The sequence below is a fragment of the Ranitomeya imitator genome, chromosome 10 (genome assembly GCF_032444005.1).
Source record: "Ranitomeya imitator isolate aRanImi1 chromosome 10, aRanImi1.pri, whole genome shotgun sequence".
Classification (NCBI taxonomy): domain Eukaryota; kingdom Metazoa; phylum Chordata; class Amphibia; order Anura; family Dendrobatidae; genus Ranitomeya; species Ranitomeya imitator.
In genome coordinates this window covers 93,202,543-93,215,795 of record NC_091291.1, presented here as the reverse complement: position 1 = coordinate 93,215,795, position 13,253 = coordinate 93,202,543, and the positions used below count along the sequence as shown (strand labels likewise).

General features: G+C 44.1%; 1 long non-coding RNA gene across 1 annotated transcript; it reads left to right on the top strand.

Moving 5' to 3' along the window:
• The first annotated feature begins 12,600 nt into the window (after positions 1-12,600).
• LOC138651993 (uncharacterized) lies at positions 12,601-13,225 on the top strand. Its single transcript, XR_011315554.1, has 3 exons — positions 12,601-12,731; positions 12,817-12,888; positions 13,091-13,225. It is a non-coding gene; the product is annotated as an uncharacterized lncRNA (long non-coding RNA).
• The last annotated feature ends 28 nt before the right edge of the window (positions 13,226-13,253 follow it).

Genomic DNA, 13,253 nt, shown 5'->3' with positions numbered 1-13,253 from the left:
TCTGCAGCATGTGTACAGCGATTTTTGTTTCCCGTAGGTTTACATTGAACTGTAAACTCGTGGGAAACTGCTGCGGATCCGCAGCGTTTTCTGCAGCGTGTGCACATTCCTTTAGAATTAGGCTATGTGCACACGGTGCGGATTTGGCTGCGGATTGGCCGCTGCGGATTCGCAGCAGTGTTCCATCAGGTTTACAGTACCATGTAAACATATGAAAAACCAAATCCGCTGTGCCCATGCGCGGAAACGCTGCGTTGTATTTTCCGCAGCATGTCAATTCTTTGTGCGGATTCCGCAGCATTTTACACCTGTTCCTCAATAGGAATCCGCAGGTGAAATCCGCACAAAAAATGCTGGAAATCCGCGGTAAATCCGCAGGTAAAACGCAGTGTCTTTTACCCGCAGATTTTTAAAAAATGGTGCGGAAATATCTCACACGAATCCGCAACGTGGGCACATAGCCTTAGGGTTAGGGTTGGAATTAGGGTTGTGGTTAGGGTTGTGATTAGGGTTATGGCTACAGTTGGGATTAGGGTTAGGGGTGTGTTGGTGTTAGTGTTGGAGGTAGAATTGAGGGGTTACCACTGTGGCACATCAGGGGTCTCCAAACGCAACATGGCACAACCATTGATTCCAGCCAATCTCGTATTCAAAAAGTCAAATGGTGCTCCCTCACTTCCGAGCCCTGACGTGTGCCCAAACAGTGGTTTACCCCCACATATGGGGTACCAGCATACTCAGGATAAACTGCGCAACAATTACTGGGGTCCAATTTCTCCTGTTATCCTTGGGAATCTAAATAAATGCTTGCTAAAACATCATTTTTGAGGAAAGAAAAATGATTTTTTATTTTGACGGCTCTGCGTTGTAAACGTCTGTGAAGCACTTGGGGGTTCAAAGTGCTCAACTTACATCTATATAAGTTCCTTGGGGGGTCTAGTTTCCAAAATGGGGTCACTTGTGGGGGGTTTCTACTGTTTAGGCACACCAGGGGCTCTGCAAACGCAATGTGACGCCCGCAGACCATTCCATCAAAGTCTGCATTTCAAAAGTCACTACTTCCCTTCTGAGCCCCGACGTGTGCCCAAACAGTGGTTTACCCCCACACATGGGGTATCAGAGTACTCAGGAGAAACTGGACAACAACTCTTGGGGTCCAATTTCTCCTGTAACCCTTGGGAAAATAAAAAATTCTGGGCTAAATAATTATTTTTGAGGAAAGAAAACGTATTTATTATTTTCACGGCTCTGCATTATAAACTTCTATGAAGCACTTGGGGGTTCAAAGTGCTCACCACACATCTAGATAAGTTCCTTTGGGGGTCTAGTTTCCAAAATGGGGTCACTTATGGGGGGTTTCTACTGTTAAGCCACATCAGGGGCTCTGCAAACGCAACGTGACGCCCACAGAGCATTCCATCAAAGTCTGCATTTCAAAACGTCACTACTTCACTTCCGAGCCCCGGCATGTGCCCAAACAGTGATTTACCCCCACATATGGGGTATCAGCGTACTCAGGAGAAACTGGACAACAAATTTTGGGGTCAAATTTCTCCTGTTACCCTTGGGAAAATAAAAAATTGCAGGCTAAAAGATCATTTTTGAGAAAATAATTTTTTTTTTTATTTTCATAGCTCTGCGTTATAAACGTCTGTGAAGCACTTGGGGGTTCAAAGTCCTCACCACACATCTAGATTAGTTCCTTTGGGGGTCTAGTTTCCAAAATGGGGTCATTTCTGGGGGATCTCCAATGTTTAGGCACACAGGGGCTCTCCAAACGTGACATGGTGTCCGCTAATGATTGGAGCTAATTTTCCATTTAAAAAGCCAAATGGCGTGCCATCCCTTCCGAGCCCTGCCGTGCGCCCAAACAGTGGTTTACCCCCACATATGGGGTATCAGCGTACTCAGGACAAACTGGACAACAATATTTGGGGTCCAATTTCTCCTATTATCCTTGGCAAAATAGGAAATTCCAGGCTAAAAAATCATTTTTGAGGAAAGAAAAATTATTTTTTATTTTCATGGCTCTGCGTTATAAACTTCTGTGAAGCACCTGGGGGTTTAAAGTGCTCAATATGCATCTAGATAAGTTCCTTGGGGGGTCTAGTTTCCAAAATGGGGGAGCTCCAATGTTTAGGCACACAGGGGCTCTCCAAACGCGACATGGTGTCCGCTAACAATTGGAGCTATTTTTCCATTCAAAAAGTCAAATGGCGCGCCTTCCCTTCCGAGCCCTGCCGAGTGCCCAAACAGTGGTTTACCGCCACATATGAGGTATCGGCGTACTCGGGAGAAATTGCCCAACAAATTTTATGATCCATTTTATCCTACTGCTCATGTGAAAATGAAAAAATTGAGGCGAAAAGAATTTTTTTGTGAAAAAAAAGTACTTTTTCATTTTTACAGATCAATTTGTGAAGCACCTGACGGTTTAAAGTGCTCACTAGGCATCTAAATAAGTTCCTTGGGGGGTCTAGTTTCCAAAATGGGGTCACTTGTTGGGGAGCACCAATGTTTAAGCACACAGGAGCTATCCAAACGCGACATGGTGTCCGCTAACAATGGAAATAATTTTTCATTCAAAAAGTCAAATGGCGCTCCTTCCCTTCCGAGCCTTACCATGTGCCCAAACAATGGTTTACCCCCACATGTGAGGTATTGGTGTACTCAGGAGAAATTGCCCAACACATTTTAGGATCCATTTTATCCTGTTGCCCATGTGAAAATGAAAAAATTGAGGCTAAAATAATTTTTTTGTGAAAAAAAAGTACTTTTTCATTTTTACGGATCAATTTGTGAAGCACCTGGGGGTTCAAAGTGCTCACTATGCATCTAGATAAGTTCCTTGGGGTGTCTAGTTTCCAAAATGGGGTCACTTGTGGGGGAGCTCCAATTTTTAGGCACACGGGGGCTCTCCAAACGTGACATGGTGTCCGCTAAAGAGTGGAGCCAATTTTTGATTCAAAAAGTCAAATGGCGCTCCTTCCCTTCCAAGCCCTGCCGTGCGCCCAAACAGTGGTTTACCCCCACATATGAGGTATCAGCGTACTCAGGACAAATTGGACAACAACTTTCGTGGTTCAGTTTCTCCTTTTACCATTGGGAAAATAAAAAAAATTGTTGCTAAAAGATAATTTTTGTGACTAAAAAGTTAAATGTTCATTTTTTCCTTCCATGTTGCTTCTGCTGCTGTGAAGCACCTGAAGGGTTAATAAACTTCTTGAATGTGGTTTTGAGTACCTTGAGGGGTGCAGTTTTTAGAATGGTGTCACTTTTGGGTATTTGCAGCCATATAGACCCCTCAAACTGACTTCAAATGTGAGGTGGTCCCTAAAAAAAATGGTTTTGTAAATTTCGTTGTAAAAATGAGAAATCGCTGGTCAAATTTTAACCCTTATAACTTCCTAACAAAAAAAAATTTTGTTTCCAAAATTGTGCTGATTTAAAGTAAACATGTGGGAAATGTTATTTATTAACTATTTTGTGTCACATATCTCTCTGGTTTAACAGAATAAAAATTCAAAATGTGAAAATTGCGAAATTTTCAAAATTTTCGCCAAATTTCCGTTTTTATCACAAATAAACGCAGAATTAATTGACCTAAATTTACCACTAACATGAAGCCCAATATGTCACGAAAAAACAATCTCAGAACCGCTAGGATCCGTTGAAGCGTTCCTGAGTTATTACCTCATAAAGGGACACTGGTCAGAATTGCAAAAAACGGCAAGGTCTTTAAGGTCAAAATAGGCTGGGTCATGAAGGGGTTAAAATAATTAATATTACAGTTTTTATTTCTATACATTTGTTTAAACTATTAGTTATCAAGCCTATTTTGAGCTAAAAGGCCAAGCCCCATTTGTTAAAAAATATGACATGTATCACTTTATGCAGTAATAACTCTGGAATGCTTCTACATATCCCCGTAATTCTGAAAGTGTTTTTGTGACACATTGTACTTTACATTAACTGTAAATTTAGGTCAATAAACTTTAGTTTTTTCTGTGAAAATATCTAAAGTTTGCTTAAAATTTTGAAATATTAGTCATTTTTATTCTTTGACTGTTTATACCCTTAAACCAACTTGTCGCAACACACAAAAACATTAATAAATAGCATTTTTCATGTGTGTACTTTTTGTCAGCATTAATTTTCAAACCTCCTTTTATTTTGTTAGGATGTTAGAAATGTTAGATTTCTCACAAAATGCGGTGATGCATCATATTTCTTAAGAAACTACCATTTGGCCACACAGCAGGGCTTTGAAAATAAGAGCACTATTCGGGTTTTGGAATGCAGATTTTGCAAGAATAGTTTGCGGTAAAATTTTCAGAGTACCAAGCGTACCAAAACAGCAGAAACCCCCCCCCAAAGTGACCCCATTTTAGAAATTACTTCTCACACTGAATTCATATACACCACAGCATTTCATAGTCAAACATACATGGCTGAAATCATTCAGCTAGTGTCTGATACATGATGCCTGTATCAGCTATCCGGTTCCCATTAAATCCTCTTACAGCTTAGTGAAATGGAAATAAACAAAATAGAGGAAAAATTAAAAAAAATAATAATTTGCTCAAAAGGAAAAGCTCCCATTTCTCATCTTTTCAACATTTTATTTTCTGTAGATAGTTAAGATTTTTAGGCCTTTTTTCATTTTCTTTAAGTCATCAGCCCATGTGCTTTGTTCATTTTCTCCTTAAAATGTAAACAGTGAAGAAAAATTATGTTGCCGAAACCCAGGATTGAACCAGGGACTTTTAGATCTTCAGTCTAACGCTCTCCCAACTGAGCTATTTCTGCCAAACACAAACAACTTTGGGAGTGTTTGACACTCGGCAAATGTCAAGCGAAACCCCTGAAAATGTATATTTTTGTTTTTGCTTTGACTAGTTTTTGCAGCATGATTTCTATTTGAAACTCCTGCCATTTTGTTGTACATGTTTAATAACTTTCATTAACTCTTTGTGAATGAGTAGAAAAAAAATGCAATTTTGACAGATTTTTTTACATTTCCAATTTGACTCTATTCATCACGTTCATTCTAACCCTGTGTTTATGAGACAGGTGATGGTTGCACATAAAACACAATGTGCATGCATAATGTTACATCAAGTTTTATTTGATATTAGATGCAAATAATTGGAGCAAAAAAGGAGACAAAAATTTAGAGAAAATATTTTAATGATTGTTAACTTTCAATGTGAAAACGTTTGTCCCAAAATGTGCTGAAACTTAGATGTCAGTATCGCATGCGCATTTCAGACTTTTTAATCTATGATTACCTACTTTTTCAGCTTTTGTTTATTAAGTACTGTTATGGTCTATTGAGGAATGAGGTAAACAAATATGAAATTAGACTTACCTGCAATTCAGTTTATAGAAATCTCCCAGAACAGCCCCATAGGATGTGGAATCTCCGACCTAATAGGGAAAGAGAACACAAAGAGGTGAAATAATCCTCCCCATTCACCGCCCATAGTATTTTTATGGTGCCAAGACAGCTAACATATGCACATAAAACCTATTTCACAATCCTAGAGTTCCGTTTATAGATGACAATTTCAGATTCACCCCAAAAACTCCCAGGTAGTCATAACTTTGGGATCAGGTTTTTTAAGGCCCATTGCTAAGTTTGGTTTGAGCCCCATCTAATCAATAACTGAAGGGAATCTGTATAGTTTCATGAAACGAAAAGGTGATGTCAGAAGTGGGATTTGAACCCACGCCTCCAAGAGAGACTGCGACCTGAACGCAGAGCCTTAGGGTACCGTCACACAATTTTCATCGCTACGACGGCACGATTTGTGACGTTGCATCGTCGCTTAATTATCGTTTCAAACATCGTAGACTGCGGTCACACTACACGATGCACGGCGCTGAAGCGATAAAATCATGACGTATTTGCGATGTAGAAGTCGTATGGGACAGTCGTACGGTCGTGTCACACAAGACGATTCAGAGCAAATTTTGCATAATCTGTGCGTGACGTTGTTCACTAGGGGCGTGTTGTGCTACTAGCTAGTGTGCTGATAGGCCAAAGGTTCTGTGCACACAATTGGTTGAAAATTTTGTCACCTGAGCGCTATTGTTCCCAATGCCACCTCACTGCTTTCAAAATTTCCTTTCTTCACTTCGTACTTGGACACTTGGTGGACCTGGACATCGGAATTTTGTACTGCGCTGAATATACCACGCTTTGCACCGCTGCTTCGAGGTATGTAAACCGCTTGGGCGTGGTGGATGGAACGCTGTATGGTTGGCATGAGTGCTTCGTTCCACCGCTGAAGCGAAGCGGATGGTACACTGTTGTGACTGGAGGGCTACAATGTGGCAGATGGTACGCTGTTGTGACTGTTTGTGACTGGTCGTGACTGGTGGGCTACAGCGTGGTAGATGGAACGCAGTTTGGTCGGCATGACCGCTTCGTTCCGCCGCTGAAGCGATGCGGATGGTACGCTGTTGTGACTGGTTATGACCGGTTGTGTCTGGTGAGCTACAGCGTGGCAGATGGTACAATGTATGGTCACCATGAGCTCTTTGTGTGGCTGCTGTAGGGAAGCGGGCGGTACACTGTTTTGGGTTATGGTGGCCTATGGCGTGGCAGATGGAACAAGCGATGCGGATGGTACGCTGTTGTGACTGTTTGTGACTGGTCGTGACTGGTGGGCTACAGCGTGGTAGATGGAACGCAGTTTGGTCGGCATGACCGCTTTGTTCCGCCGCTGAAGCGATGCGGAGGGTACGCTGTTGTGACTGGTTATGACCGGTTGTGTCTGGTGAGCTACAGCGTGGCAGATGGTACAATGTATGGTCACCATGAGCTCTTTGTGTGGCTGCTGTAGGGAAGCGGGCGGTACACTGTTTTGGGTTATGGTGGCCTATGGCGTGGCAGATGGAACAAGCGATGGTAGGCATGAGCGCTTTGTGTGGCTGCTGTTGTTAAGCGTTTGGCACACTGGCACAAGTATTGTTTAAAGGACTCTTTGTCAACCGTGTAATTTTTTTTTATAATTATTTTTCAGATGTCAAATCGTGTGGAGTTCATCAGGGATTTCATCGAGATTTACCAGTCTTTTCCCTGCCTCTGGAAAATCAAATCTGCAGACTATTGTAACAGGGAAAAGAGGAGGGAGGGTTACTTAAAGCTCATTGAGCTTTACAATTGTCATGCACCAGAAGAGGCAGCAAACGAAGCGGTTATTAAAAAGAAAATCCAGGCACTCCGCACGGTGTGGAGGAAGGAGCTGAACAAGGTTCTTCAGACTACAAGGTCCGGAGCTTCCACTGAAGATGTTTATGTGCCAAAACTTTGGTATTTTGAACATCTTAATTTTCTGAGGGACCAAGAGGTGCCACAGACTTCCACGTGTCTTCGCTTGTTGGCACCTGTGGAACAAATAGTTTCGGAGAACCACGCCGAGCAGGAGTCACAAGGGCTACAAGTAAGTAGCTCTTTGGACGAAAGTTCACCAATGTGTCCTATAATTACCTAAATTTTCTCTGCATTTTATGTTTTATACTTCTGATTATCACATCAGTTTGAAGTTATTACAAAAACATGTACACATAAGTAACCCTGTCGCAGTAAAGTATTATATGGGGAACTTAATATGTATGAAATGGCGATATTTCTAAACCATACCATCTAAGCAATATAGAAAATAGTATCGCTTCAAGCTGTCGATGTACTCTTGTTGAGACTATTTAGACTATAAAATATTCATCAGGTTCCCCTAGCAGTCAGAACAGTGTAGTTCAAAGTATTAAATAAAAGGGAGGGTTAAAGAATATTACTAAGCTTAAAATATATTATAACCTTTTTTTACCTACTACGAATATATAGTTTGGATGCGGTTATGGTGGTACAACTTTTTGTTGCCGGGTTCATAACTTTTTTTCTTTCCCCCCCAGGATGACAGTGTGCAGGACAGTACACTGGACTGTTCACAGGACTGCACGACAACTGATTTAGTGGAGGCTGCACCTGCCAGGACTCAATCGAGGCAAGGTCCAAGAAAACGGAAAGCCACCTCAGACGCCTCGCATGAACTATTGAGCCTAGCAAAGAAGGTGTTGACAAGCAATGTTAGCCCTGCGTTGCAGGGGTTTGGACACTATGTGGTTGACAAACTGGCCAAAATGGACGAGAACCAAAGAACACTAGCAGAGCGTCTGATTATGGAAGCAGTAAACAAGGGTACAGATGGCGATTTGGACAAGAACACTTGTTTGGTCTCTTCCCGGCCAATACAGCGGACAGAGCCATCAAATTACAATGGTTGGTCACAGTGTCAGACATCGATGCGACACAATGCTCACGTTTCCCAGTTCGGCCAGCCACCCCCTAATAACTCCTACACGCCAATACCTTCACATATGGCTTCGCCCATCAGGCACCAAAGTTATGAGCCGGAACAATCGTCGTATCATAATATGTGATTGCCTCACTTCTTTTACATTCCTTTTTATTATATTGTCTTTTTAAAATAATGTTTCAAATAAAAGCTTTTGTTAAAAATTCTATCACTACTTTTTGATTGGTGTGTCTCGATCACAGCACTGTATGAGGGCACAAATTAACGTAACAAACTAATGTAAACTTAACTAAAACAAAGAAAAAATGAATATTAGTTTAAATAATTTTTTTTAATTTAACAACATAACATTTTTAAAACCAGTAATACTATTTAGTATTGTCCCTCCTACAACTGGTGGCACATGTCCTTTATCTTCTGCAACTCTACGATTGCCAGATTCTGCTGCTTGTGAATGTGCGCCAGAGTCTCGCACAGCCTTTCAATCCTGGCTTTTACATCCAGGATGGTCACACTGCCGGCTGCTGTTGGTGACAAAGCATAAAAACCTAACATTAATACCACAGTATTATCCTGATAGTGGGCTGTGATCACATCCCCATAATAGCGTACAGGATGAATGAAACATCTGAGGCGGCGGAAGGCTCTGAAACGGCCCTTGCTGTACAGGGTTACATAGAGAGAGGCAGTGAGTGACAATCTTTAACGTGTAGGGAAAACTTACGTGGCAAGACCTCGTCTGGGGACATATTCTCCGAAAGAGAGAAGCCCGGAAGAGCATCAGGGGGACAGTACTGCGGTGACTGGGATGCCTCGGGGTGGCGGCGCTGTTTCTTTGCCTCTTTTAATGGAAAAAAAGGTGCTGTCAGCATTCATAAATAAATAATGTTTTAGAAGAGGGAAGAGGGGACCTGCCACCAAATCCTCATCACATTATTGTGTGAACCTACTAGGGTGTTGAGTCGTTGACCCTGAGGGCGCACGGACATCGGAGGCGGGGTGGGAAGCCTCGTGGCTGCGACGCTGTGTTTTTGCCTCTGTGAAGGGAAAAAATAAAAAATTTTAAACATAAATGGCAACAGTGACTGCAGGTGGGGGGGGGGGGTCGAGGGGACCTGCCACCAAATCCTCATCACATTATTGTATGAACCTACTAGGATCTGTTGTTGACCCGGAGGGCACTGGGACAGAAGAGGCCGTGTGGGAAGCCTCGTGGCTGCGACGCTGTATTTTTGCCTCTGTGAAGTGAAAAAAATAAAAAATTTTAAACATAAATGGCAACAGTGACTGCAGGTGGGGGAGGGGGGGATCGAGGGGACCTGCCACCAAATCCTCATCACATTATTGTATGAACCTACTAGGATCTGTTGTTGACCCGGAGGGCACTGGGACAGAAGAGGCCGTGAGGGAAGCCTCGTGGCTGCGACGCTGTGTTTTTGCCTCTGTGAAGGGAAAAAAATAACAATTTTTAAACATAAATGGCAACAGTGACTGCAGGTGGGGGGGGGGGGTCGAGGGGACCTGCCACCAAATCCTCATCACATTATTGTATGAACCTACTAGGATCTGTTGTTGACCCGGAGGGCACTGGGACAGAAGAGGCCGTGTGGGAAGCCTCGTGGCTGCGATGCTGTATTTTTGCCTCTGTGAAGGGAAAAAAATAAAAAATTTTAAACATAAATGGCAACAGTGACTGCAGGTGGGGGAGGGGGGGATCGAGGGGACCTGCCACCAAATCCTCATCACATTATTGTATGAACCTACTAGGATCTGTTGTTGACCCGGAGGGCACTGGGACAGAAGAGGCCGTGTGGGAAGCCTCGTGGCTGCGACGCTGTGTTTTTGCCTCTGTGAAGGGAAAAAAATAACAATTTTTAAACATAAATGTCAACAGTGACTGCAGGTGGGGGGGGGGATCTAGGGGACCTGCCACCAAATCCTCATCACATTATTGTATGAACCTACTAGGATCTGTTGTTGACCCGGAGGGCACTGGGACAGAAGAGGCCGTGTGGGAAGCCTTGTGGCGGCGGCGCTATCTCTTGGCCTCTGTGAAGGAAAAAAAAAAGTTTGGTCAGCAGAAAGCTGTGCCACATAGTGCTCTTCACCGTTCAAACTGCCCCATAGCTGTGACACATAGTGGTTCTGCAACGTTCAAACTGACCCATAGATGTGGCACATAGTGGCTCTGCAATGTTCAAACTGTCCCATAGATGTTGCACATAGTGGCTCTGCAACGTTCAAACTGTCCCATAGATGTGACACATAGTGGCTCTGCAACGTTCAAACTGCCACATAGCTGTGACACTTTGTGGCTCTGCAACGTTCAAACTGCCACATAGCTGTGACACTTTGTGGCTCTGCAACATTCATACTGGCCCAAAGGCCTATGCAAATCCATGCAGCGTACCCCCCATTCCCATGAATCACCCAATTAACCCTTCTGCGTGCCCAAATTTTGGGTACCTGCGTACTGACCTCTGCGAATCTCCTTGCGAAGCTCCTGCAGGCGCTCTGGGCTTTTGGACTTCAGATCGCCCCATTTTTTCACAATCTGGGCCTTACTGCGAGTTATCCCAAACCGCTTCCTGAGGCCCTCAGACACCACACGGACAACTTCGTCCTTGTGCTGGTTGCGGTGCAGCACCAGCCCTGTTGTTTCATACTGCATCCTATCCATTGTTCCAATAAGGAACTTGAGCTCTGGGATGCCCATAGGAGGATCACGGCGACTGGCAGCCATTATCAGGATGTCAGGGATCCAAAACAAGCTAGCGCAGGCACGCCGGAACGCTGTAACGTCATCACGCCGTCATAGACCACGAGCGTACATTACGTGACGCTCCGGCGTTATATAACCATCCTTCGAACGGCTTTTACTCTGTGCGTTCATTCCGTACCGCTCATGCGTCACAAATGTGACGCTGTCCATAAACTGCAACGCTATTGCGAAGCCGATCTGGCGGCAGGACGGCGTAGTCAAGCTAATCCTGTGGGCGTTGCTGTTCAGGGTCATTCCATCTAAAATGGCGGCGAGATTGCGTTCTGCTCCTCTGGGACAGCCAGAGCTCCTTTTTTTATTAGTCAGATGGATGCCCTGGATTATGAGGGTCAGGAAAGCCGCCCTGCCCACCCACACATCCACAAGCGGGAAGTGCTTGGCCACATAGCCAGAATGATGGAGAGGAGGTTTGGCGTCTGCCGCAGTCAGCTTCAACTGCGTAAAAAATGGGCTGACCTCCGCTATAAAATGCCACAAATGTTTGCTGAGTTGCGTGCGGAGGCAAGGCGAGGCAAGTACTAGTATGGGGGGATTGGGAGATGCACGCTGTCAGGAGGGGGGGGGGTTTGTGAGGGAGGCTTGCGCTCATGGTTGCCAACTTCACCTCAAATGCATTAAAACACATGCCCCGTTTTTTAAAAATTTAGTTATTTTCCAAGCAGAATATGCGTTGTCCGTGAGAAAACTTGTCGGGTTCCCTAATCTCAACCACCATCTTGAAATTATTAAGATGTCCGTAATTTTTAGTTTCTCAATTGACCAAAAATATTATCGGAGGAGGGTGGCCTACTGATGAAATGATACGTTTTCCAAAGACAGGAAGACCATTGAACACCAGGGCCCACAGACATGTCAGAGTATCGCACCCCTGTAAAGTGTGATCTCTATTTTATGTTTCAGTATATTGTAAGCTTTGATCTGCAGCACTCAACATTTGTGTGTAAACATTGTGATTCTTTACTTTAGGTGTAGAGAGACAGCGGCGGCGGCAAGTGAGACCCACCATTGACACCAGTACCACATCTTCAGACACCAGTGGCAGCCCACAGTCCGGGACATCACGTAAGTTCACAATCATTGATTGCATTTTTTTTAACATCACACGGGACATAACAGGGTAGCTGAAATATTTGAAGACATTACAGACGCAGTAATGACCCAGCGGCCTAACACGCCTCCACCATCTGTTGCGACCATGCACCCTCGCACCCCTGTGAAGTCTTATATAAATTTTATGTTTCAGTATATTGTTAGCTTTGATCTGCAGCACTCTACATGTGTATTTAAAGATTGCGTTTGTTAACTTTATGTGTAGAGAGACAGCGGCGGCAACAGGTACCTGCCATTGCCAGAAGCACCACAGCATCCACCACCAGCGGGAGCCCAGAGCCCGGGACGTCACGTAAGTTAACAATCATTGATTACAGTTTTTCAACTGCATAAGGGACATAAGAGGGTAGCGGTAATATTTGAATACATTACAGGCGCAGTAATGACACAGCGGCCTACCACGCCTCCACCAGACAGCAGACGGCCTCGCACCCCTACACCACCCTCAACACCTCCCTTCCGACACTCCTCTTCCTCCCCCGGGTCGGCGCCATTCTCCCCAGAAGCTAACATACGTAAGTGACCAAAACAGCGAGCGCTTCCCAACGGCGTGTTCCATAGTTAACCAGATCTGTTATTATTTCCTTTTCGGTGCTGCAGCACTGTCAAGATCGCTGGGATGGGAAATTAGCACCTCTGGTTCTGACAATGAGGAACCGGCGTCCCTTCTCCGTAAGTATCAACATAATACGAGTGGTTTTCTGCTGGATGTCACAATAGACAACTAAAACTGTAAAATTTAATAAAATTAACATTGCCCTGTGGTGCCAGACCAAATAGAAATTTACAACACACAAAATTTGGTCCTGCCACAGAGGTCGAGATGTATTTTCAGCGGATTCAACGTTGGTTCTCCAACCTCTTCTATCCACAGAACCGCCCACCGTAAGAGAGCTCCTGGCGAGACAATTGCGCCTGGAGCGGACAGCAGCGCTCCTGCAGCAGACAGCAGCGCTCCTCCAGGCTCAAGTAGAGCAGCAGGGCGTGACGCTGCGACACCTCTTGGGCCGTGGAAGGAGATAATTTTTTTTTTTTTG